At 40.1% G+C, this 24,853-nt stretch overlaps 2 long non-coding RNA genes across 2 annotated transcripts in view; one reads left to right on the top strand and one right to left on the bottom strand.

Moving 5' to 3' along the window:
- LOC149773149 (uncharacterized) overlaps positions 1-6,454 on the bottom strand; it is a 38,174-nt gene extending 31,720 nt beyond the window's left edge. Inside the window, exon 1 of the long non-coding RNA XR_016417458.1 lies at positions 6,297-6,454. This is a non-coding gene — a long non-coding RNA (uncharacterized LOC149773149). The remainder of the gene's footprint in view (positions 1-6,296) is intronic.
- A 124-nt stretch (positions 6,455-6,578) lies between these two features.
- LOC149773148 (uncharacterized) lies at positions 6,579-8,822 on the top strand. The gene is made up of 3 exons (XR_016417453.1): positions 6,579-6,836; positions 7,122-7,349; positions 7,609-8,822. It is a non-coding gene; the product is annotated as an uncharacterized LOC149773148 (long non-coding RNA).
- The last annotated feature ends 16,031 nt before the right edge of the window (positions 8,823-24,853 follow it).

The raw sequence follows: 24,853 nt of genomic DNA, 5'->3' as shown, positions 1-24,853 counted from the left end.
TACCTTGTTTCTGTTTCAGTTAGTGTTTGTGTGTAAAATGTGTGTAATATTCACTTATATTTACCTTGCTCCTGTTTAAGTTAGTGTTTGTGTGTAAAATGTGTGTAATATTCACTTATATTTACCTTGTTTCTGTTTCATTTAGTGTTTGTATGTAAAATGTGTGTAATATTCATTATATTTACCTTGTTTCTGTTTCATTTAGTGTTTGTGTGTAAAATGTGTGTAATACTCACTTATATTTACCTTGTTTCTGTTTCAGTTAGTGTTTGTGAGTAAAATTTGTGCAATATTCACTTATATTTACCTTGTTTCTGTTTCAGTTAGTGTTTGTGTGTAAAATGTGTGCAATATTCACTTATATTTACTTTGTTTCTGTTTCAGTTAGTGTTTGTGTGTAAAATGTGTGTCATATTCACTTATATTTACCTTGTTTCTGTTTCATTTAGTGTTTGTGTGTAAAATGTGTGTAATATTCACTTATATTTACCTTGCTCCTGTTTAAGTTAGTGTTTGTGTGTAAAATGTGTGTAATATTCACTAATATTTACCTTGTTTCTGTTTCATTTAGTGTTTGTGTGTAAAATGTGTGTAATATTCATTATATTTACTTTGTTTCTGTTTCATTTAGTGTTTGTGTGTAAAAGGTGTGTAATATTCACTTATATTTACCTTGTTTCTGTTTCAGTTAGTGTTTGTGAGTAAAATTTGTGCAATATTCACTTATATTTACCTTGTTTCTGTTTCAGTTAGTGTTTGTGTGTAAAATGTGTGTAATATTCACTTATATTTACCTTGTTTCTGTTTCATTTAGTGTTTGTGTGTAAAATGTGTGTAATATTCACTTATATTTACCTTGTTCCTGTTTAAGTTAGTGTTTGTGTGTAAAATGTGTGTAATATTCACTTATATTTACCTTGTTTCTGTTTCATTTTGTGTTTGTGTGTAAAATGTGTGTAATATTCACTTATATTTACCTTGTTTCTGTTTCATTTAGTGTTTGTGTGTAAAATGTGTGTAATATTCACTTATATTTACCTTGTTTCTGTTTCAGTTAGTGTTTGTGAGTAAAATTTGTGCAATATTCACTTATATTTACCTTGTTTCTGTTTCAGTTAGTGTTTGAGTTTAAAATGTGTGCAATATTCACTTATATTTACTTTGTTTCTGTTTCAGTTAGTGTTTGTGTGTAAAATGTGTGTCATTTTAAGAGTGGCTGTTGTCATTAGGGACGGCAGTTTTTGTATTGCTGTTTCTATCAATACATGCATACAATTAGACTTCCTGACAAAATGTAATTGTATATACATTTTAATTAATGAACTGTATTATCCACATAGTATAAATATAACCAACCAATGCTGCTCTTTTCAAAATCATAACTCTAATTAACATAATGCATTCTTATATGTTCTAAATTGTCATTCAAAGATATGATCTGGTTGTACAACTGACATTAAAATAAACATAAAGTGTCTCTCCTCTTTTCTTGACTTTGTTACCGATTAACACATCAGAATCATAAAAGGTTAATAAAATCACTAATGCATACTACAAAAAACCCCAACAAACAAACAAACAAACAAAAAGCAAACACTGATAGACTTTTTAAAGATATGGAATATATATGTAACATTTCTAAATTCTACATGTATAACATCACATCAACTAAACAGTCTAATCTTTTGCTAATCAAAATATAAGAAATATTCACTTTCCTACATACATCCCTCTCTATCTATATAATAAAACATGAATCACATATAAGAATACTTCATCGAAATGATTCAATGGGGGTGGGGGGCAATTCCCTTGGAATTTTCATCTCAAAATATTCAGGGTATATGTATCGGTGATGAAATGCCACCAATGTGTTTATTATACTGTTCTAGAAAGATTCATCCAGTTTGGTTATATGATTTTATACAGTCGACAGGCTTAAACCCCACTGTAACTAGATATTGGAATGCACATCTATATTTGGAAGAACAAATTTAGCGCCTGGTACATGTTTGTCAGTAAAAATAACACGGAAAAGATCATTGAATGCCATTAACGTTGGTTCGCCTTGTGTCTGTTTTTAGAAACTGATCTGACAGCGTGTGAAGTTTCAGAGGTAAAAAGTACAAGCGATAAATGTATAATCAAAATGTCTCGGCGCATATGCCAGTTTGTGCACATATATAATACTTGCATGGTTGGCTGAATGTAATGGTGTGACTTCGGCCAATCAATACATTCCACGCGTGCTGTAACGACTTCTTGGAAGCATATTACGCCTTGTGTACCTGAGGCAATGACCTTGGACTTTTATCTCGAATAATGGAAGGAGCCGCCTGTGTTTTGGGGATCTAGCATTTAATTTTTGGACGGAGACGGGGGCTAATATTTTCTTTCGAGCTAGATATTTCCTTTTACTTCAGTATAACCTATATTTTTAAACTGATATACTGGATAATAGATTCTTTGAATACTTTACAATATAGTTGAAGGATGATATTGTTTCTCAAACTGTCTGTAGGCCAGATTTTTGTATCTGAATACCCCCACCCTCTCACCAGAAAATTAAATGGTAAGCCCTTAAGGTCTGCAACATTTGTTTTAAGACTACTATGTCTAATCACCTTGTACTCTTTATCTCTCTCTCTCTCTGTATATACACGGACATACACACACACACATTATACGGAACCGAAATGGGGAATATCATAAACATCGCGTGTAGTAGTTGTAGTGCTAGTAGTAGCAGTAGTAGTAATGGAGGAGATTGTCCACGTGGGAATCGCAGCTTGGGAACGTATGTATTCATTGATCAGGACACTAAGAAAGTCAAAACCGAAACATGGGCGGAGAATGTTGTGGGCGGTAAAATCAATATTGCCTTAATGCAACTACGTCTATATTATCAAACCCAGCCAGTCTACAGATGTCAGAACCTTAAATTACCCTAACGCTATTTATCAACCTTCTCATTCACACTTATAAGTACCATAAACGATATACAGTTTTCATTCTAGTTAATTTAATTACTCTACTGAAGAAAAAAATGTAAAATTCTCCTATCAAATATTTCTAAATGTTGGTAGAAGTACTGTTATATTAATAATGGAACTTCTTCGTTTTGTGATGTTTTTATAACATATCCTGATCATAGCAAATAATGACTGGACTTGACGCTTATCGCTTCTCTCTATCTCTCTCTCTCTCTCTTAAGAAAAGAAGATAATACTTGGTAATTAGCCCCAAAGGTCTCAAGACTCTATTGTGTAATAAACTGATTATGGCTATATGTACAGTTGATGCATTAATGCACTCTAAGACACCAGTAAAATGCATGCCCATAAGAGTTTTAAAATTGTATGCACAGAGTTGATGGACGAACTAAAACAGTGATAACGTAATACACATTGCAACCTTTTGTTAAAAGATTGACAGTTCAGGGCCCGACCATTTAAGTTTCAGCGGGTGGAGAGGGGCTGGACACTTCATGGTCTATCAAGCCATGCTATATATTATTTCTTTCAATTCAAGATAATTTTTTCAAGGTAATATAATGTATGAATAGTATTGCCAGTTCAAGGATTTTATTTCAGCTATTTAAGAATTCGATAAATTTGTCCAACAAAACTTCAACTCCACCTTGACACCGCGAAAATTAAATGGTCAGTACCATAGCAGAACTAAATTTTGAAACTTTAAAGAACTGTAGCATTGAAATATTATCATTTACATATGAGTCGTGTTAGTGGCTGTAACATGGTATAGAAGTGTTACCAGATACACGAGTCATGTTAGTGGCTGTAACATGGTATTGAAGTTTACCAGATACACGAGTCATGCCTGTGGCTGTAACATGGTATTGAAGTGTTACCAGATACACGAGTCATGTTAGTGGCTGTAACATGGTATTGAAGTTTACCAGATACACGAGTCATGCCTGTGGCTGTAACATGATATTGAAGTGTTACCAGATACACGAGTCATGTTAGTGGCTGTAACATGGTATTGAAGTTTGCCAGATACACGAGTCATGCCTGTGGCTGTAACATGATATTAAAGTGTTACCAGATACACGAGTCATGTTAGTGGCTGTAACATGGTATTGAAGTTTACCAGATACACGAGTCCTGCCTGTGGCTGTAACATGGTATTGAAGTGTTACCAGATACACGAGTCATGTTAGTGGCTGTAACATGGTATTGAAGTGTTACCAGATACACGAGTCATGTTAGTGGCTGTAACATGGTATTGAAGTTTACCAGATACACGAGTCATGCCTGTGGCTGTAACATGATATTAAAGTGTTACCAGATACACGAGTCATGTTAGTGGCTGTAACATGGTATTGAAGTTTACCAGATACACGAGTCCTGCCTGTGGCTGTAACATGGTATTGAAGTGTTACCAGATACACGAGTCATGTTAGTGGCTGTAACATGGTATTGAAGTGTTACCAGATACACGAGTCGTGTTAGTGGCTGTAACATGGTATTGAAGTGTTACTAGATACACGATTCATGCCAGTGGCTGTAATATGGTATGGAAGTGTTACCAGATACACGATTCATGTTAGTGGCTGTAACATGGTATTGAAGTGTTACCAGATATGATTCATGCCAGTGGTTGTAATATGGTATTGAAGTGGTACCAGATACATGAGTCGTCAACGCTTGGTCTGATATCGTATTTTTTCTTTACCTTGACAGACATGCAATGCAAATCACATTGGGGTTTACAAATGAGTGGTTCTTTTCGTACAGTGTGTATGAGTGTATGTGTATGTGTATGAATGTGTGCGTGTGTGTATGTGTATGAATGTGTGTATGTGTATGAATGTGTGCGTGTGTGTATGTGTGCGTTTGTATGTGTATGAATGTGTGTATGTGTATGAATGTGTGTGTATGTATTGTATGAATGTGAGTGTGTATGCGTATGAATGTGTGCGTGTTTGTGTGTGTGTGTGTGTGTATGTGAACATACGAGCATAAGTAAAGATCAGGACGGAATGTAAATGTAAGGTAGTGCCTCTTACACCTGGTCAGGCTGTGATGTAAAACTCTAACAACATCTGCTCAGTATAAAAACCAACCTTTTACTTCCTGACTACGGAAATTAAATTCCGCGCATGCACATTTTGTGTAGGGCAGAGAAACATGGAAACGAATTCAAATATCTACTAAAATGAGCACTTACGTGGACACTGCCTGAAACATAGGTACTACAAACGGGGTTTTAGTCTTGGTTCCAACAATCTGGATTACAGTGAGCATTGATACATAAAAAAAAAAAAATCAATCAAACATTCAGAATGTGACAGATGTGTTTGTAAAAGAAAAATATCCACTTCGAAGTTAAATTATTTAACATACCAGGTTATAGAAATACTTGTATTTTGTAGATATGCTGTGACATTGTATGTTAGGCAGGAAATGACTTGAATAAGAACCTTATTTATATGATGTCATTACTTACTTGTTTTAGTCCATTGTACTGTCACACCTGCATTAGTAAGCGATCACCTGAGCAAGTATACGAGGTTAATGGTATAATAAAGAAATCAATACATGACTTCACTGGTGCCTAATTTAACTTCTACAACAAAGGCTGATTCATATTAACAATTCCACCAATCACTCGCATCAAAACAAATCTTATCGGCATTAGTCCTACTACAACCTTAAAATAGTTATTTATATGTACGACTCATTCAACATGAATAGGTACACTTGACATTTGTCTTGATTCTTCAACTTGTTAAATTATATTTACTATTGGTATGTTAAAATAATTGTAAGGGTCTGTTTTGATATTAGTCTTCATCGTTTACATCAGGGGTCTCAAACTCAAACCACCCCGAGGGCCGCATGAGGGCATTTCGATGACCCAAGGGCCACAAGACCTTTGTTATCTCTCCTGACACCTTGTAATGCCAATCATTTTGCGGGCCACAGGATACGGCTCGGCGGGCCGCATGCGGACCGCGAGCAGCGTGTTTGAGATCCCTAGTTTACATGATTAAATGCAATAGAAGGCAGCAAATCCGCGATAAACTGGTTTTCAAATTGAATAAAAAGTTGATGAAATCCTGACGATCGATACATTAGACAGGTCTTTATTTGCTTTTTCGTTATTTGCTTTGCCCTACGCAAAATGCGCATGCGAGAAAATATCTGCTTTGAACATGGGGCAATGGGCAGCATCATTATAAACTGCCACACTGCAGACATCGTAGTGATATGACTGAAAAATTGTTAAAGCTACGTTAAAATTCCAAATCACATCACATATATACTTACTACAGTCCAGCGGTAAAGCCAACACGCCACTGACTATCGGACAACATCGATAAAAAATTATTATGCCAATTAATTCTCCTGCTGTACGCAAGCTTTTGTAACGTAAACAAGCTGTTGCAGGCAAATAAATGCAGTACACTTCATGGCATTAAACCCAGTAAGCACAATACCCAATTGACAGAAGGTGTGGGAGCGGTGTGTAGTGGTCGGTATTCTCGCAGTCGGACTGACGTCATCGAGTCACGTGCTCAACATAGCAACTCGTTCGCCATATTTGTTTGGGGGACACGTTTGTGAAAGATCGAAATTCGAAGAATTCAGTTATTATATTAGATTAATTGTTAAATATAATTGAAATGTCTTACCAATATCAAGACAATTTGGCTTTGGACGCACAACAGAGGTACTTGGTAAAACTGAAGTTGATTGCAATGGATATTTGTCCTTATAAGGTGCCCGCTGATACCTGGATCAATGACCCGAAACAATGGCCAGCTACTGAATACCACGATGTTTATAACTACCTGATTAAACATCCACGTAAGTATTTATTTTATTTGACGAGTGAATTAACGTATTTCTTTGAATGTAAATAATAATATTATTAAATGTTGCAAATAACGGTAAACTACAATAAATTGATGCTTGTAAATAGTGAATAGTGGTACTTGTAAATACCATGTTGACAAAGCTAGTAGTGTAAGAATTTGTAGAATAGAAAGAAGGTATTGCCTATGTATCTTTTACATTTTCATTTAATAGATTCAACTAATTGCTTTTACATAATTATTCAAATTTAAAACAACCTATCATTTTCATTTACAGGTATTTATTCTGCTGAGGCAATGGAGAACTATAGGTCTCTAGAGGCACACATTTTTTTGTGTCAGGGTGGGTTCAGACTGTTTTCCACATGAAGACTGACAGTGGACATTATGTTTTGAAAGCTGATGTGAAGCCTTCTTGGAGAGTGACTGAAGAACCCCACCACCCATGGGTTGCATTAAAAAAATCAGGACCTGTTATTGCAGCACATTGTAACTGTATGGCTGGGTAAGTACATGCAACTTAGTTACTATGACATAAATTTAGACAATAAGGACACTGTCACCTACTCAAACAATTTCTTTTCATTGCATACTGGAAAATCTGGGATAAATGCTGAACTCTGTAAACAGCCCAATAAATTTAAAGAAAGAATCTAAATCTGTAACCTTATAGTTATACATATGCATATTTTAAGACTATAGTTGCACCAAATTAAGTATATTATATCATAATGTTAACAAAACATTTTATTGCTTTATTATAGGTTAGGAGAGACTTGTTCCCACATTGTTGCATTACTGTTTAAAATAGAAACTGCAGTGCGGCTGGAATATACATCGAGCACCTGCACAGACCGCCCATGTGAATGGAATGCATGTTTTGTGAAGAAAGTAGAACCCAAAAAACATAGCTGAGATACAATTTTATAAGACTGCTGCCAAAGAGGCCCTAAAAAGATCTAAGAAAAAGATGAGAAAGATGCCAGAACCAGCAACCGCTGAAGAGCAGAATCGATTTCTCAAAGCACTGGCTAGTTTGGATGAACCTTGTGTTGGTCTGAGTGCCTCTAAAGAGTACAGTGGTCGGTTTGTTTCTCTTGGACCTGAGCCAACATCTAGTAAGTTGTCACCATCCTTCCGAAGCTTTTATTCGGCAAAAAATGAGAAAATTGAAGGCATCGATTTAAACAAGATGTGTGATTCAATTTATGGAAATTGGCAAAAAAATGAAACAGACAACAATTTACTATTAAGTTTGTTTAATAACAATGAACAAAACTATGATGCATGTAAATACGGTCAGCTGTGTACAAAAATAACAACTCATGAGGCATTTCTTTTCATTTTGTCAATGAATTTCAATGTATTCAATGTGATTAATGTATTGACATAACAAAAAAGCTTAATGTAGTAATTTACATATATGAGTGTGTTTAATGATAAAAATATTGCATTAAAATACATTTCTGTAATATTTGTGTCACAGTATACATGTACATGTAAATAATTATTGTCATGGATTATGTTTAAATTTCTTTTATAATGCATTTGACATGTCATCATGAAATGCAACAATTGAAATAAAAATCTCAAACATATATTCTGTGATCCGGTTTACTCTTTAAACACAATCCCAGTCCACAAATTAGTTAGGGCAGCACACACCTTTATTATTTTGTCACAACTCTATAACATCGATTCAACGCTTTCATCTTTAATGCTTTTGACACATCTGATTGGTAAAGTCCCTTTCAATACAGTAAATCTATTTTTCATCAATCCGATCACACGTTCTTTACCTCCCCATGCATTAGATATGTAACTGATGGACCCAAGAGGTGTACAATAAATAAAAACTTTAACTGTGCAGTGTTTCTTGTATGAACTATAACATTGTGCCCTTGCCAATAAATTTTTAGGTGCTTCAATGAATATTTCAAAACAATCTATTATTGAAGTCAGACGAGGAAATTTGGATTTGAACACTGGCGATATTGTGCTGAATATTGTCTCTCTATCAGTCCCCTTGATCATGAATCCAATTTTTGCATGCATGAGATCAATCCATTTCCAGAAGCAGTCAATTGTTGTTGATTTGAGACACATTATGATGTAGTTTCACAAGTGTTAAAAACAGTTGTTCCTTTAGTGGCAGCTGGCTTTATTTGACCATTTACTGGTAATACATGTACTTAAAAAAGTAAACAGCTGTAAAATTATATCCCAGCTAATGCCAGTCATCATCTGGCAGGCATCATTGTTTCCCTCTACAGAAGCTGATGAAAGAGAGGTAGCACTAATTATATGTTCCAGACTTGATGTTTTCTGTAAGGCATCATTTCTTTCTTTTCTGAGATTGTCAATTTCCATATATAGCATTTCTCTCTCAGATTTTTCCAATGGTTGTTTCATTGGCATAAAATGTGGTGCAGTTGAAATTGACTCAACTTCAGGTGACTTTGTTTCCAGGTGTTGTGATTCCTGTGTCATTGTCATCTGAAGTAACAAGATGGTATATCCATTTGTTTGTTGTCATCCATTAACTTCAACTTCTTCGTTGCCTGACATGGTTCAGCCAATTTCACTGTTAAAAGAAGCATATATATATATATTACTTATGGGAACGTTATGAACTTTCACAAATCTCAATATTTATTGACCAAATTGTTCATCTTGATTAATTTAAAGTTATACAATATACAAACTTGTACCAATGTTTTGTAAATTTGTGTGCACATTTTATACAAATCTCTCTCTCTCTCTCGTTGTGAACGGGTACTTAGTGAAACGAAATTGACTTCAGGGTGCGGTAGAACACGTTATATTATAAAAAAATTAATTCCATTTCTCATCATTTACAGTAAATCATATAACGGTTTAAATGAAGGGATATAAATTAGCATAATACTTGCCAGGAATGAAATGTGCTGAACAAACGTAACAGTGTCCGCATCTTGGAGACCAGCGTTTAGTTTTATTAATACTGCCGTCAGGATTTAGCTTTGCTCTGCTGATTGCATGTAATCATCTTTCTCTTCGTGAGGATTGATTGGGTATGATATAAAACTTTTGAGCCTGATTTTTCCTCTTGTTGGAATGACAACCTGGTGCACAACAGCTCTTAGGAATTTTACAATGGATTGTGATTACTTGTTTTCCCCCAAACAAATATGGCGGCCGCGTTGTGATGAATGTCACGTGACAATTCCCCAGATGTCCGACTGCAAGATATTCTGCCACATTGAATTATATATATATATATATACATGAATGGTTTAAATGTTAACGTCTAGAAATAAACTCACCTTTGTCCTTCGAAGAATGTGGAGATAAACTGGTCCCCCGACCGACAGAACGTATTCAAACTGCAGATGTTTTAAAATAACTAAAGCGACCTAATGTTTCTTATGTAATGCTATTCCGACTGTCTACTGTTCTAAATAAAAAAATACGAAAATCCGGTCATAAATACATTTCAGTTGTGGAATGTATGCACCCAGGAATCGTGCAAGGCGTAATTGATCATCTAGCCTAAACTGACATCACACGGAACTTCCATACAGATTCTGTATTGACAAATTGATGTTGTCTGAGTCAAATAGTCTAATAATTCGGAAAGAAAGTTGCTCTTTGAATTCTTTTTTGTAAAGTAAAATCTGCTTGTAATCGTTATTGGTTATGAAGTTGCGCAACAAAAATAAAGGGTGCAACGACAGAATAAGAATGAACGAAACTATTTATTCTTTCTCTCTAAACTATTCAGTTAAAACTATGTGATAAACATAATTTCAAATGGGTAATGATTTAGCATTACATTTATGAAACTCCTTTGATAAAATTCATTATGAAATCATTACCCATTTGAGATCCTAGTGGCCCGTCTCTTTGTTACTATATGACGTAACATAACTTCAATTTAAGGGAGGTAATACATTCAGTACATTTGGACAGTCTAATTCTTCGTTAATTTTAATGGTAAATGTCGGAAATTCCACTGGAGCACATTTTACCTGAAAAACTTAAAAAAAAACACATGCAAACTGTTTTACCAAAAAAAATTAAATAAGTAAATGTTGGATCTTTGGATCTTTCCTTGATAATTGACCTTTTAGAGAATTAAAGGAAGTTGTTTTTATATATACTCTAATTATTCCAGATTCATGAAAAATAAATGATATAGTTTATATTTTGTTTCCAAATAATAATATATTTTTATAACTGTAATAATATATTTTTATAACTGTAATGATATATTTTTATAACTGTAATAATATATTTTTTATAACTGCAGTAATATATTTTTATATGTCATAATATATTTTTATAACAGTATTGATATATTTTTGTAACTGTAATAATATATTTTAGACCTGTAATGATACATTTTTATAACTATAATAATATATTTTTTATAACTAATGATACATTTTTATAACTGTAATAAGATATTTTTATAACTGTAATAATTGACTTTTATAATTGTAATTATACATTTTTGTAAATGTAATAATATATTTTTATAACCGTAATAATATATTTTTATAACTGTAATGCTATAAGTAGTAAGGTGGGGTACATTAGCGTCAGTGGGAATTAGCATTACAGAGACCCCTGGGTCAGATTAGCGTCAAGGGAAATTTAACATGGAGAAAAATCGTGGGTCAGATTAGCGTCAAGGGAAATTAACATGGAGAAAAATCGTGGGACGGTTTAGCGTCAAAGGAATTTAAACAGGGTGGGACTTTATAGCGTCAAGGGAAATTGAACATGGGATTTTTTTTTTTAAAATTTTTTTAAAAAAGGGGTAGGCAATGGAAAGGCTATCTCTTTTCGAGAAATATGGCTGGCCCTGAAAAGGGCCTTTGGGTTTATGTTAATATTAATATTAACATAGATGGCATCTGTCACATCTTCTTCTTCTTCTTAAACTCCTTCTAACTGCCGGTCCATACACAAGTACCCTCTTGAGACATCCTTGTCTTTCTATGTAAACTCTCCTCATCCATTGACTAGTATCTGTCCTATCAACAACAGTCCACTTGGACCTGACATACATGAGCATGTCCGTCCTAAACATCATGGAAGACACAAGCGTAGAAGATTGCACATCGGTCCACATCTTGAAGCGACGAGAACAAGTGAATCAATGCACTGAACTGCGCTTATTTATAGGCAGAGGTAGGATTGAAACGGATTGAGTTCATTCACCAATCCGAACACGCGTTACAAAATTCAGTCAGCTCGCATCCAATCCGAAGAGAGCAGTCTGTGACGTCAGTTGGTCTATATAGATTCGCTAGCGCTTGTGTGCAGTCAATCTATGCGACAGTGATTCAACATGACGGAAACTCAGAAACGATCCATTGGGGTGCACCAGCAGGGGAGACCGCCCAAGGGAACCCGGACTTACTTTCAGAAGAGGTACATTGGGATTTTGTGGATTTTCTTACCTCGCAAGAATTTGTTCCGGAACCTTCGTTACCTTCTTCATTATCGCAAGTGGAGAATTTTAGACAGAGACAGAAAGAAGAATTGGAGAAATTTATGCAACGACAAAAGGAAGCTGAACAAGCTTTTCTCCTACAGCAACAGCAACATCAATAAGAAGAGGTAAGAAAAAAACAACAGCAACAACAGCAAGAAGAAGTAGCAGCAAAGAAACAAGAGGGTGAAAATCAAACGGCTACGGTACTGTTGGACATTTTAGCGGAGTTAAGAAGTCTGAAACAAATGTATCAGTATTCTTTATCACGACCGAAGAGAATACGATCTTCCCGAGCTAAACACGCCAACCCTGTGACTAAGCCTGTCGTACCACCCTTAGTGATTTCAACCCAATCATCAGAAGTAGGCCTTGGCCGTGGCAAAGGCTTAAGGCAGTTAAAGTTGATTGGTTAAACTCACTCCTACACCATAAAGAAAAAAGGCCCTTTTCAGGGCCACCCACATTTCTCGAAAAGAAATACAATTTCAATTTGCCAATAACTCAAAAAAAAACCCCACCCATTTTACCATTATAGTACGTGTCTGTGTATGAGTGCTTGAGTGTAGCTTCTTATCTTAAAATCAAAACTCAAAGACACTTACCTTATATCATTCATGTATTCTTTTATCCATTTTTTACAATCCAATTCACAATTCACCACAGAACACTTTAAAAAGTTCGTACACTTCTTTCTCATTATTTAGTCTCTCTGTTTTTTGAATTTCTTCACCGTTTTTTCCTCATTTTCTTCCCTTCTTCTTTTCTTCTCCTGTTTCTTTGCCTCTTCTAAATAGAATTGTCTTCTTTCTTCAACTGAAGAATCCCTCTCTTCTTTCGAAGAATCCCTCTCTTCTTCCGAAGAATCCCTCTCTTCTTCTGAAGAATCCTTCTTTTCTTCTGACTCCTCTTGTTTCTTTTTTGGGCAATCTGGAGACCAATGTCCTTTTTCTTTACAATAATAACAGGTATCTTGACTTTTGTCTTTTTTATCCCCTGTTTTTGTTCTTTTTTGACGGTCTGGACACTCTGAAGACCAATGCCCTTTCTTCTGACAGATATAGCAAGTATCTTGACTTTTATCTCGAAAGGAAGGAGAGTAGTCCGTCGGCTGGTCTGAAGAGAATTTTCTAATGACACCTCGCAAAGCTCTAACGAAACGTTCCATCTGGGTAGTCTCTTCCATCGTTGTGCTCGGCTTGAGAGTGAAATGAATAGTGAAAGGACAAGACACACACCCTTTTTATATACGCTGGTTTGCCAAGACTATAAATTAGTCTATGGTGTTTAAACTTGAGTCATTTGACGTTTTGCACTCAAGATGAAACGATCTCATTCATTCGAGAAGAAAGAAGAAGAAGAAGAAAGTAAGAGGCAGAAACGTGATCTATCGCCTCGTACCAGGGCTGAAATCTTGGCACAAATTCATGCCAGTGATTTTGAAGAGGACATGAGTGAACCAGAATCCGAACCCTCTAAACCAAGTTTACCACCCTTAGTCAACCCTGAAAAGTACTATTCCATTCGAGAGACGGAAAAGCGCTCCTCTAGAAAATTTAGAACCACGGCTTACACCTACACGGTGAAGTTTAAAGATTTCAAGGCCGACATACCCTTGGAGAAAGCAGAAGGGTTTATCACCGAGATGTGGGATTCTTTGCTCACCGCACTCAAGCGACAATGTCAAGCCAAAGAAGACGATCGCTTGACACTATCCATAGATCACGACGGTTTGAAATCCCCTGTTTGGATCGAGTTTAGCAAACCCGCAGAACTGACCCCTTCCAAGGTCATGGACAAGATACAACAGGTGCAACAATCTAATGACCAGTTAGACATCACCGATGGTAAAGCCACACTGAAAATGGCCCACGTCTCTCCTCCTCAAGGAACTGGATGCAAAAAGATGTTATTGGTGGACGACCTTCGCAACACCAAAAAGAGTCTCGTCCGAATTAACAACCCTCAAGACCAGATGTGTTTAGCCCGTGCCATCGTGGTGGGACGAACCTATGCCAACAAGAACGACACGGTAGAATGGAAAAGAACCTGGAAAACTATTCAACAATCCGACCGAGCCAAACAACGAAATGAAGCAGAACTCCTGTTGCAACAAGCCGGACTGTCCAAAGACACACCCTGTGGCATTCCTGAGATGCAAAAATTGCAAGATGCCCTAGCTCCACGCTACACCTTGAAAGTGGACCCTCAAGAAATGCGTGGAACTCTGTTGTTTCGAGGCCAAGATTTTAAGGACGGAAAATACATTCATGTCTATCATCACGATGACCATTTCGATACCATTACCAGTATCACTGGATTCCTGGGATACAGTTATTATTGTGAGAAATGTGACTATGGTTATAACAATCGAGAGCAACACAAGCATTGTGGAATGAAATGCCCAGGATGTTTGGCCTCTACACCCTGTCTGAGCGAAGGACCAGTGCCTTGTTCGACTTGTTTGCGCACGTTTGTCAGTCCTACCTGTTACCAACAACATTTGAAAACACAAGGTTCACAGAAGAAATGTGCTTGTCAACTCCTGAGATTGTGCCCTACCTGTGGACAAGGCATACGTACCAATAATGCCAAGGCACACGTATGTCGAGGAAAGAAAAAATGTCACATTTGTCACCACATCGTCGACTTGGAACACCAATGCTACGTGCAAAAATACCAACCCCCACCAGAGAAAGAGGACGGTCACAAGAAGAAAGGCAATTTCATCTTTTTCGATTTCGAATGCATGCAAGAGACCGGCATTCACATTCCTAATTTCTGCGTGGCTCATCGAGCTTGCGAGAAGTGCATTCAAGAACCTATCTTCAGTCATTGCCCTCACTGCAGCAAGATTCCTGGAGGACGTGAAAAAATCTTTCGGGGACCAAGCACGTTAGCCGATTTTGCCCGATGGGTCTTAGACCCCATCGACAAGACGTGGAGCCAAGAGGACATCGAACGTTACGGAGATTGTCATCGTCATGCCACGGTGATGGCTCACAATTTCTCCGGATACGATGGACAGTTTCTTCTCAGATACTATACGGAGCAAGGCACCCAACGTCCTAAAGTGACTTTGAACGGAGCCAAAATCATTTTCATGCAAGTGGGACAAGTACAGTTTAAAGATTCGATGAGTTACTTGGCCATGCCTTTGAGTCGAATGCCTAAAACGTTTGGAATGACAGAAATGGCTAAAGGGTACTTTCCACACTTTTTCAATACGGAAGCCAATCAACATGCCGTTCTACCCCATTTGCCTGAGGCTCACTATTACGACCCCGACAACATGCGTACCGAACAACGAGAAGCTTTCTACGCTTGGTACCAGGCTCATGCCTCTGACCCCTTCGACTTTCAGGAAGAAATGTTAAAGCATTGTCGTTCCGACGTGGACATTTTACGGCGTTGCTGTGGAAAATTTCGAGAACTGTTCATGGAACACGGAGGGTTCGATCCTTTGAAAGAAGCTTGCACCATTGCCAAAGCGTGTTCCTTAGTGTACCGCTAACGATTCATGCCTGAAAACACCGTGGCTGTCATCAGTCCTCAAACGACCCACTATGTCAAGCGTCAATACTCGGTCAAAGCCCTACGTTGGTTACATTACTTGTGCGACAAGGAAGACAAGTGGATTCAGCATGCCCGCAACGGAGGAGGCGAAAAGACCATCGGAACGTATTCGGTCGATCGCTGGGACTTAGAAAATCCCAAGATCGTGTACGAGTTTAACGGTTGCTTATTTCACGGATGTCCCGTCTGTTACCCTGACAGTGACACTAAAAATCAGTTTTTGCAACGAACCATGGAAGACTTGTACCAGGACACTTGTCAGCGACGCCTAAAGTTAGAACAGCAAGGATACCAAGTGGTGGAAATGTGGGAACACGAGTACGATCACCGTTTGAAAACCGATCCCGAGTTTAAACGCCTCGTGGAAAGTTACCAGTTCATGGACCCGCTGAACCCGAGGGATAGTTTGTACCGAGGAAGGACCAATGCCACCTGTTTGCTGTACCAAGCCGACGAAGAGAAAGGAGAAGAAATCAAATACTTGGACGTGTGTTCGCTGTATCCCTACGTGTGCAAATATTGTCGCTTTCCTGTAGGGCACCCGCAATTGTTCACGGAACACATCGACCTGAAAAACATTCGACAATACGAAGGCTTGATCAAGTGCAAAGTTTTGCCTCCCACGAACCTATACCATCCCGTCTTACCTCACCATTGTCAAGGCAAACTGATGTTTCCCTTGTGCCGTACTTGTGCCGAAACGTGCAACCAGGACCAACCTTGCCATCACAGCCAGGAAGAACGTGCCTTAACGGGAACCTGGGTCAGCGTGGAATTGTTCAAAGCTCTGGATATGGGATACCAACTGTTAGAAGTGTACGAAATTTGCCACTTTCCCAAGACACAACAGTACCGCAAGGGTGACCCTACTCAGAAAGGCATTTTCGCAGACTACGTGGATGCCTTTTTGAAACTGAAACAAGAAGCCAGCGGCTATCCTTCCTGGTGTCACACTCCCGAAGACCACATACAATTCAAAGAGAAATACTACGCACAAGAAGGCATCTCTTTAGACCACATCGGAAAAAACGAAGGCAGGCGATCGTTTGCCAAAGTGATGTTAAATTGCTTGTGGGGTAAAATGGCACAACGACCGTGTTTACCCAAGACGGAATATTTGACAGAACCTTCCCGCTACTTCCAGATGATTCACGACAAAACCAAATACATGAAACACGTGGACGTCGTTCGAGAAGATTTGATCTTGGTCAATTACGAAGAAGATCTGGACTTTGTACAAGACGACCCTTTTGGAAATCTCATCATTGCGGCTTACGTGACAGCTCATGCTCGCTTAAAATTGTACGAAGCTTTAGAACTGTTAGAAGAACGCGTCCTGTACTTTGACACGGACAGTTGCATTTACATCCATCACCCGATTCAACAGCACCCTGACATCGAAGGAGACCGTTTAGGAGCCTGGACAGACGAGCATCCCGACGACAAGATTCTAAGTTTCGTCAGTGGTGGTCCCAAAAATTACGGCTACGAATACCGGGACAAACAAGGAGAAGTGCACACGACGTGCAAAGTGAAAGGACTGACTCTGAATCATCGTACCAGTCGAGTGGTCAACTTTGGGGTATTGAAAGAAGCCTTGCAATCGGGAGAGGATGGAAACTTTAAAGTGACCACTTATCAACCGAACAAGATTGTACGTTTACCCACTCACCACATCGTCAGTCGACCCTTGGAAAAAGTCTATCAAATTGTATACCAGAAGCGAGTGCGACTTCCCAATCACTTCACCTTACCGTATGGTCACATCTGTATTGGTCTGTATATAAAAAGGAACCCTAGGCAAGATCGATAGTTCATTGTTCATTGAAGTAACTTACCATGTCGTTGACGAAGAAGAAACCAGATTGGTTTGGCTTGGACCCAAGAGGTGGCCCAGTATGCACGAGAGTTATTCAAGGAAAAAAGTTACTTTTCAACCCGTGTTAGTGACGGTGCCAGAAGAACCCGTCACCCAGGACGGGACTGTCGTGGACAGGCCTGAAAGACCCTTTCGGGAGGACACTTGTGTGACCTTACCCCCTACTATGGAACTGGTTAGATCTTTACCCAAAAGATGTTGTACAGACACTTGTGTTTATTCCACGTTCATGGTTATCATGTGCCTTTTATTCTTGTACTTAAGCCTTTGGCTTTTATGTATTTTTGTCTTTCGTATTCATGTTCGAAAAAAACATTCAATAAACGTGTTCTGAAAAAGTATATAAACTCTTGTCTTGTTTGTTTTTCGTGTCACAAGTGACATTTCTCACACCATGGCTACCTCTGCTGTCTCTGCTCCCTCTTCCTCTACTGTCAAAGTCATCGACGAACACTTAGATCGTGCCAGTTGGGAGGCTTTGTATCTTCGCCATCCCTTTAACATGCTCATTGCTGGACCTAGCGGTTCAGGCAAAACCGAATTCGTCAAACGTTTGATCGAACATAAACATCATTTGATCGATCGACCCCCTCAACGAATCGTGTGGTGTTACAAAGAGTGGCAATCGGCGTACAGCCTCTTGCGAGAAAGTCAAGGCGATTCCATCGTGTTTGTGGAAGGCATTCCTAAAGAAGACGACGGCATCGTCTCTGACTCCCGTCAAACCCATTTGGTCATTTTCGACGACATGTTAGGAGAAGACGAAGAAGAAATTAAACTGTGGTTCACGCGCAAAGGGCATCACCGTAATGCCAGTGTCGTTTACATCACCCAAAATTTGTTTCAACAAAGTAAAGCCCATCGCACCATCAGTCTCAATGCGCATTACGTGGTCTTGTTTAAAGGCCCTCGAGATAAATCGCAAGTGCAAGTCTTAGCCAAACAGTTAGGAACGCCTTGGCTGACTCAGGCGTACGACGATGCCACTCAAACGCCACACGCCTATTTACTCGTCGATTTGAAACCTACGACTCCCGAGGATTTGCGATTTCGTACCCACTTGTTTCACCACTGGTGCCAAGACGGAGGGCCTGTTCTGTACACGTCTCCGTCCTCGACTTCATTTCACTCCCCATAAAAAAATCTATAAAAACCTCAGACCCTTTTTCGTCTGTCTCACACAGTGCGAACATGACGTCCGTTCAGTCGCATCTTCCGTCAAATTGATTCGTGCCTTGTATGGCATCAGTCGAGAAAAAGATTCACAAACACGAGCTCGTGTCTTAGAAGTAGTCTCAAAGAAGTCTTACGATGGTTCACGGTGACGGCACCTCAATTACTCCAAGGAATCATTCAGATTCCTCATCAAACCAAACGCTTTTTCGATCGAAACAAAGTCGCTTTGGTCCAACTGGCCGATCCACGCATCGACACTCAAACCAAAAAACAAATCATTTTGAAACCTGGAGGGAGCGGTACTCTAGGAGGGGTCATCATTCGCTCACTCTTAAGATGGGATCCTAATGCCCCCAAAGTTATACCCAAGACAAAAGTCCAACGAAGCCCCAAGAAGAAAAAGACCAGGTCCCCAAGGAGAACTTCTCCAGTGGCAGGACCCTCCTCTGACCAGACACCACCCCGGAAAAAGAAAAGAAGCCCGCAGAAAAAGAAAAGTCCAGAGAAAACTAGTCGCAAGAGAGGCACTTCGGCCAGGACGCAACCTTACACTCGCAAACCACGACCTGCCACAGCGGTGACTGCGTCTCCGGCAGCTTCACGTTTGTCCACTTCTCCGTTAATGACACCCAGAACTGAAGAGTACTTGGAGACGTTGATCACACCAAGAACTTCTCCGTTGATGACCCCCAAAAGAACTTCCCCAGTGGCAGGACCTTCCAATTTAGTGGCAGTAGCTGCTGCTCACAAAGTACCTTCTCCCAAAATCAAAGTTCAAGAAAGATCGGGCATGTTACAAAGTTTACTGGATTTGTCCAAGCAAGAACTGGCTCGATTTAGTCCGTTACGTACCCCTGCACGACGTGTCATGCCTGTCCTCAAACTAATACGACGTCAAGACAATCAGTGGCGACGCGTTCCAGTATAAAAAAGGCCTGTGACCAAGTCGGGTATCAGTGTTTTTTGGTGCTCCTGAAGACTCAAAGATGTCACCCTCCAGAAAACCCCAAGGAAAGAAAAGGAAAGGACTGCCACCACGTTTAGCCAAACATGGGGACATGTTATCTGTCCTGTCCAAAGCTTCTCCACCCCTACGAAAAAAACTCATTCAAACAGCCTCCAAAGAGGTCATCGATACCGTGTGCGAATGTTGTTTGAACGTTTTGAAAGGCACGATCCCTTTGTCCAAACACCAGAAACAATGCTTAGGCAAACATCGTCACGTTCTTCGCCAAATGGTTCAAAAGAAAATTCCCATTCGTCAAAAAAAGAAGATGTTAGTGCAACGTGGAGGTATTTTACCTCTCTTGTTAGGCCCCATACTGAAAGGAGTCTTGGGAACCATGTTGGGAGGACTGGTGGGAGCAAGATAAAAAGGCCTCGGAAGTTCCAAGATCTCAGAATCTACCCCTGACAAGCCCATGGAAGGACGAAAACTAGCTTTAGTGCCTTACAAACGATGGATGGAGTACCATCGGTGGCAAGAACAACACACCCCGCATTTACCTCCCAATCCCAATTTGAGCGAGATGTCCCAGTTACAACACGAATTGCAGTCCTTGATGGATCGCCAAGATTTGTCCGAAACAGAAAAATCGCAAAAGTACGGTCAACTCTTGCAACGACTGCAACTCTTTCACCAGAAAGCTTTAGACGAAACAGCTCTACCCACTCTGAAAGATTTTAAGACCTTGATGAAAAGTCCAGCACCATCACCAGTACCAGTACCAGTACCACCAGTACCGTGACCAAGACAGAAAAAGGAGAAGAAGTGGAAGGGTTTCAAACTCCACCAGAAAAAGTACGCAAGTTAACAACACCACCTACCTCCAGAACTGGATGGATTAAAAAGATGATGCCACCCCTTCTTCCTCACAAGAGAAAAAGAAAGTGAAGACAGAAGTGAAGACAGAAGTGAAACAAGAACCGATATACCCCGCTCAGACATCCTTCTCCTCTTCGACACCTATTGCTGGCCGCACACGCAAAGCATTGCAATCCAAGAAAATACCCCAAGAGAAAAAGAGTAGCATCCTCCAAGAATGGGTGTCTTATTAACACACCAACCAACACAAAAAAATGGAAAAAGTCTTAGCCAGCATTTACTACGATCCCTCCCATCCTGCAGGTTACGCAGGAGTTCAAAAATTGTATCGTGCTGCCAAAACGCGACTGAAAAGTCTCCGTTTACCTCAAGTGCAACGATGGTTACAAGAACAAGCTACCTACACTTTACACAAACCCATTCGACGCAAGTTTGCCAGAAGTCGCACCCGAGTGGAAGGCATCGATCATCAATGGCAAGCCGATTTAGCCGATGTCTCTCATTTGGCCAGCTACAATCGTGGCTACAAATATTTGTTTTGTGTCATCGACGTCTTTTCCAAATTTGCCTGGGTCGTGCCCTTGACTTCCAAATCGAGCAGCGAGTTAGTGCGAGCCCTGCAACGGGTGTTGAAACAAAGCGGTCGTCACCCTCTTCGATGGCAAACGGACAAAGGCACCGAATTTCTGAACCAAGCTTTCCAAAAAGAATTAAAGAAACGTGACATTCATTTTTTTACCACCGAGAATCCCGAAACCAAAGCCAGCATCGTGGAACGTTTTCAACGCACTTTGAAAGAACGCATGTGGAAATATTTTACGCATCACCACACTCTGAAGTACATCGACATCTTACCGCACCTGGTGCAAGCGTACAACCAATCTTACCATCGAAGCATCGGACGTGCCCCGCAAGACGTGACTCCCGACAACGAAGTGTTGGTGTTTGAGCGTCTGTTTGGTACGTACCCGACGAGGACTGTCCCCGAGAAAAGTGGAATGTTGGCCGTAGGAGATTGGGTGCGCATTGGCAAAACCAAACGCACTTTCGACAAAGGTTACTTACCTAACTGGACGACCGAATTGTTTCGCGTCACTGGACGAGTGCATGGCCGTCATCCTGCCGTCTATAAATTGGAAGACATGAACGGAGAAGTACTCAAAGGAACGTTTTATTTGCCCGAGTTACAACGTGTCACCAAAAAAGAAGACGACGTGTACGACATCGAAAGCATTCTCGAACGCAGAACCCGTAAAGTGGGCAAACGACGTGTCAAAGAAGTCAAAGTACGTTGGAAAGGATATCCACCCAGTTTTGATTCTTGGATCGACGCTTCGCAAGTCATCGACTATAAAAAGAAGTGACCATCATGCCCTTTCACACAGCAGACGCAGCTACGTCTACCACTCCTCCTTCACCTAGTTATTCTGTGCAAGATTTACAAAAACAACCCTTGTGGGTGTGGTGTGGAGAACGTGTGCCTAAAACGCAAATCGTCTTTTTCTGCCAAATCTTCGTGGTGTATTGTGTCATCGGGGCAGGCATTGCCAATTTGAGCTTGCAACAAGGAGACAAACAATTGTGGACCATTTTATTGAGCAGTTGCATCGGTTACCTGCTTCCTAATCCCTCCCTGAAATTCACCTCGAACGGGAACCACCGGAACCTTGTGTCCAGTACCAGTGCCAGTCACCACTCCAACCACAACCAGAACCCCATTTTGGGCGGAGACACGCCTCTGACGTCCACTAACCCCTCGGACAGCCACAGAACTCTGGAATTATGAGTCACCAAAACCAATTTTACTTAACCTTACCCAGTGACAGTTCCATGGAGGTGTTTCCCAAGAACACGTTGTGCTGTTACACGGCCAAATTACCTCAAGCCATCCCCTTAGATCACGAAGCCCATTGGGAAGTGGCTTTAGTAGAAATGATTCACCCTACCCAAGTCCTCAATGTCCTTCCCAATCAAAATTTTTTTGATGTGGAAGTTCATGACGAACAATTGCAACAGTGGATGGATAGCAATGTCAAATATGACAAGAAAACCCGTACACAAAAGTACACCAGCTATCACTTGTTCATTTCCCCAGGCTATTATTTTAGTGGTCAACATTTGGTCAGCACCATAGCCTCCAGGTTTAATGCCGTGTTTCTGAAAGCTTTGGAGCATGTTAACAAAAGTGTCACCATGGAGTACCACAAAACAGCTCGTCGCTTCTTGATGAAATTTGAACGGAGTAAAATCCTGTCCATTTTATTTTGTCCTGAATTGTATGACATGTTGGGCGGAGACATGAACCTGAGAATGAGCATGATGAAGAAAAGCGAATTACCCATCGTTTACGACAACGAGTCTTTTAGCAAGTTATTTCGTGCCCCGGTAGAACTGAACCAAGGACTGAATTTGATGTTTGTGTACTCCGATGTGGTGGAGTATAACGTGGTGGGACACACCTCCGTACCGTTACTGCGTGTCATTCCTTTCAAAGTGGATTCTGCCACGAACACTGACGAGGAAGGTGGTAACACTTACCACGTCCACCGCGAATTTGTACATCCTCACTATTTGCCTGTCAGTAAGTCGTATTTGGACACGGTCAACATTACTATAAAAGGAGATTTGGGACAAAATATTCCATTCACCAAAGGAAAAGTCACGGTGAAACTCCATTTTCGAAAACGGTTTTCTCACGATTCGTAAGTCATGTATCCAGTGTACCGAGGGGTTGCTCGACAGCGAGGACACGGTTTAGGAGATATGTTAAAATCGGCCTTTCGTTCGGTGGCCCCGGTGTTGAAACCGATGGTGACACGCGGATTCCACGCCTTGAAAGATGCGGCACTGACGCAAGGCAAAGAATTTCTCCAAAATGTCATCATCGACAAACAAAACCCTAAAGAAGCCTTCATGAGGGCAGGCAAAAATGTCTTGCTGCAAACGGGCAAAGACATTTTGGGTCACCGAGAAACACCTATAAATGCCCTGCACTCTACCGAGTCAGGCATTCAGCAAGGACAAGGCAGAAAGAGACGACGAAGAAAACACCCTTTCACCAGACTTCAAGCTAGAAAGGCCAAGAAAAGAAGAACCGTTCGAGACTTAGACGTTTTCGATTATTGAGAAAAGAGACAAAAAAATGATGCACCGAGAATCTTGCGCTTGTTCCAAGACGGAACTGGATCTGTTTGCCATGCCCCCCACGATGACGACGATGCAAGAATCCCAGTGGGTGGAATTTCACCCCGTCTCCTCACTGACCGATTCCGCTCCCATCGAGTTTGAAATCAAAGGACAGCCCGAAGATTACATCGATCTGAATAGCAGTTACTTGTACCTGAATGTCAAAATTCTAGATAAGACTGGAGGTGCTATAGACGATGAAGCAGTAGCTCCCGTCAACAATTTCATGCATTCCTTGTTCAGTGGAGTGGACTTGTACTTGAATAACAAACTGGTCAGTAGCAGCATGGATACTTACCCTTATCGTGCCTACCTGGAAAATCTCTTGACGTACGGAATAGATGCCAAGAACACTCATCTCAATGCCTGTGTGCTATGGGAAGCTGACGAACCTACCAAGTTTGAAATATTGGAAACTGATGAAAAGAAAGACAACAATGATGGATTTGTAAAACGAAGAAAGAGAATCACGGGAGCCGACACAAGTTTAGAACTGATGGATCGTTTGCATTTGGACATGTGGTTGCAAGAAAAGTATTTGCTGAACGGGGTGGATGTCCGCCTGAGACTGAATCGTAGCAGTGCCGCTTTCCATTTGATGGCTGATAGTGACGGTTACAATACCAAAATCCTAGAAGCCAGACTCTACGTACGCCGTGTGGAAGTGTTACCTAAAGTGGGAAACGACATCAATCAGACGTTGAGCAGAACGACTGCCAAGTATCCCATACGACGCGTGGAAGTGAAAACCTTCACCATTCCCAAGGGACAGCGATCCATGATCGAAGATCATCTGTTCCAAGGACAGTTACCCAAACGTTTGATCGTTGGTATCGTCGAGAATACAGCCCTCAACGGAGCTGCCGAGAAAAATCCTTTCTACTT

Source organism: Sinohyriopsis cumingii, unplaced genomic scaffold (genome assembly GCF_028554795.1).
Source record: "Sinohyriopsis cumingii isolate HCF-2022 unplaced genomic scaffold, ASM2855479v2 utg000873l, whole genome shotgun sequence".
Taxonomy (NCBI): Eukaryota; Metazoa; Mollusca; class Bivalvia; order Unionida; family Unionidae; genus Sinohyriopsis; species Sinohyriopsis cumingii.
This window is presented reverse-complemented; position numbering and strand designations above follow the sequence as displayed.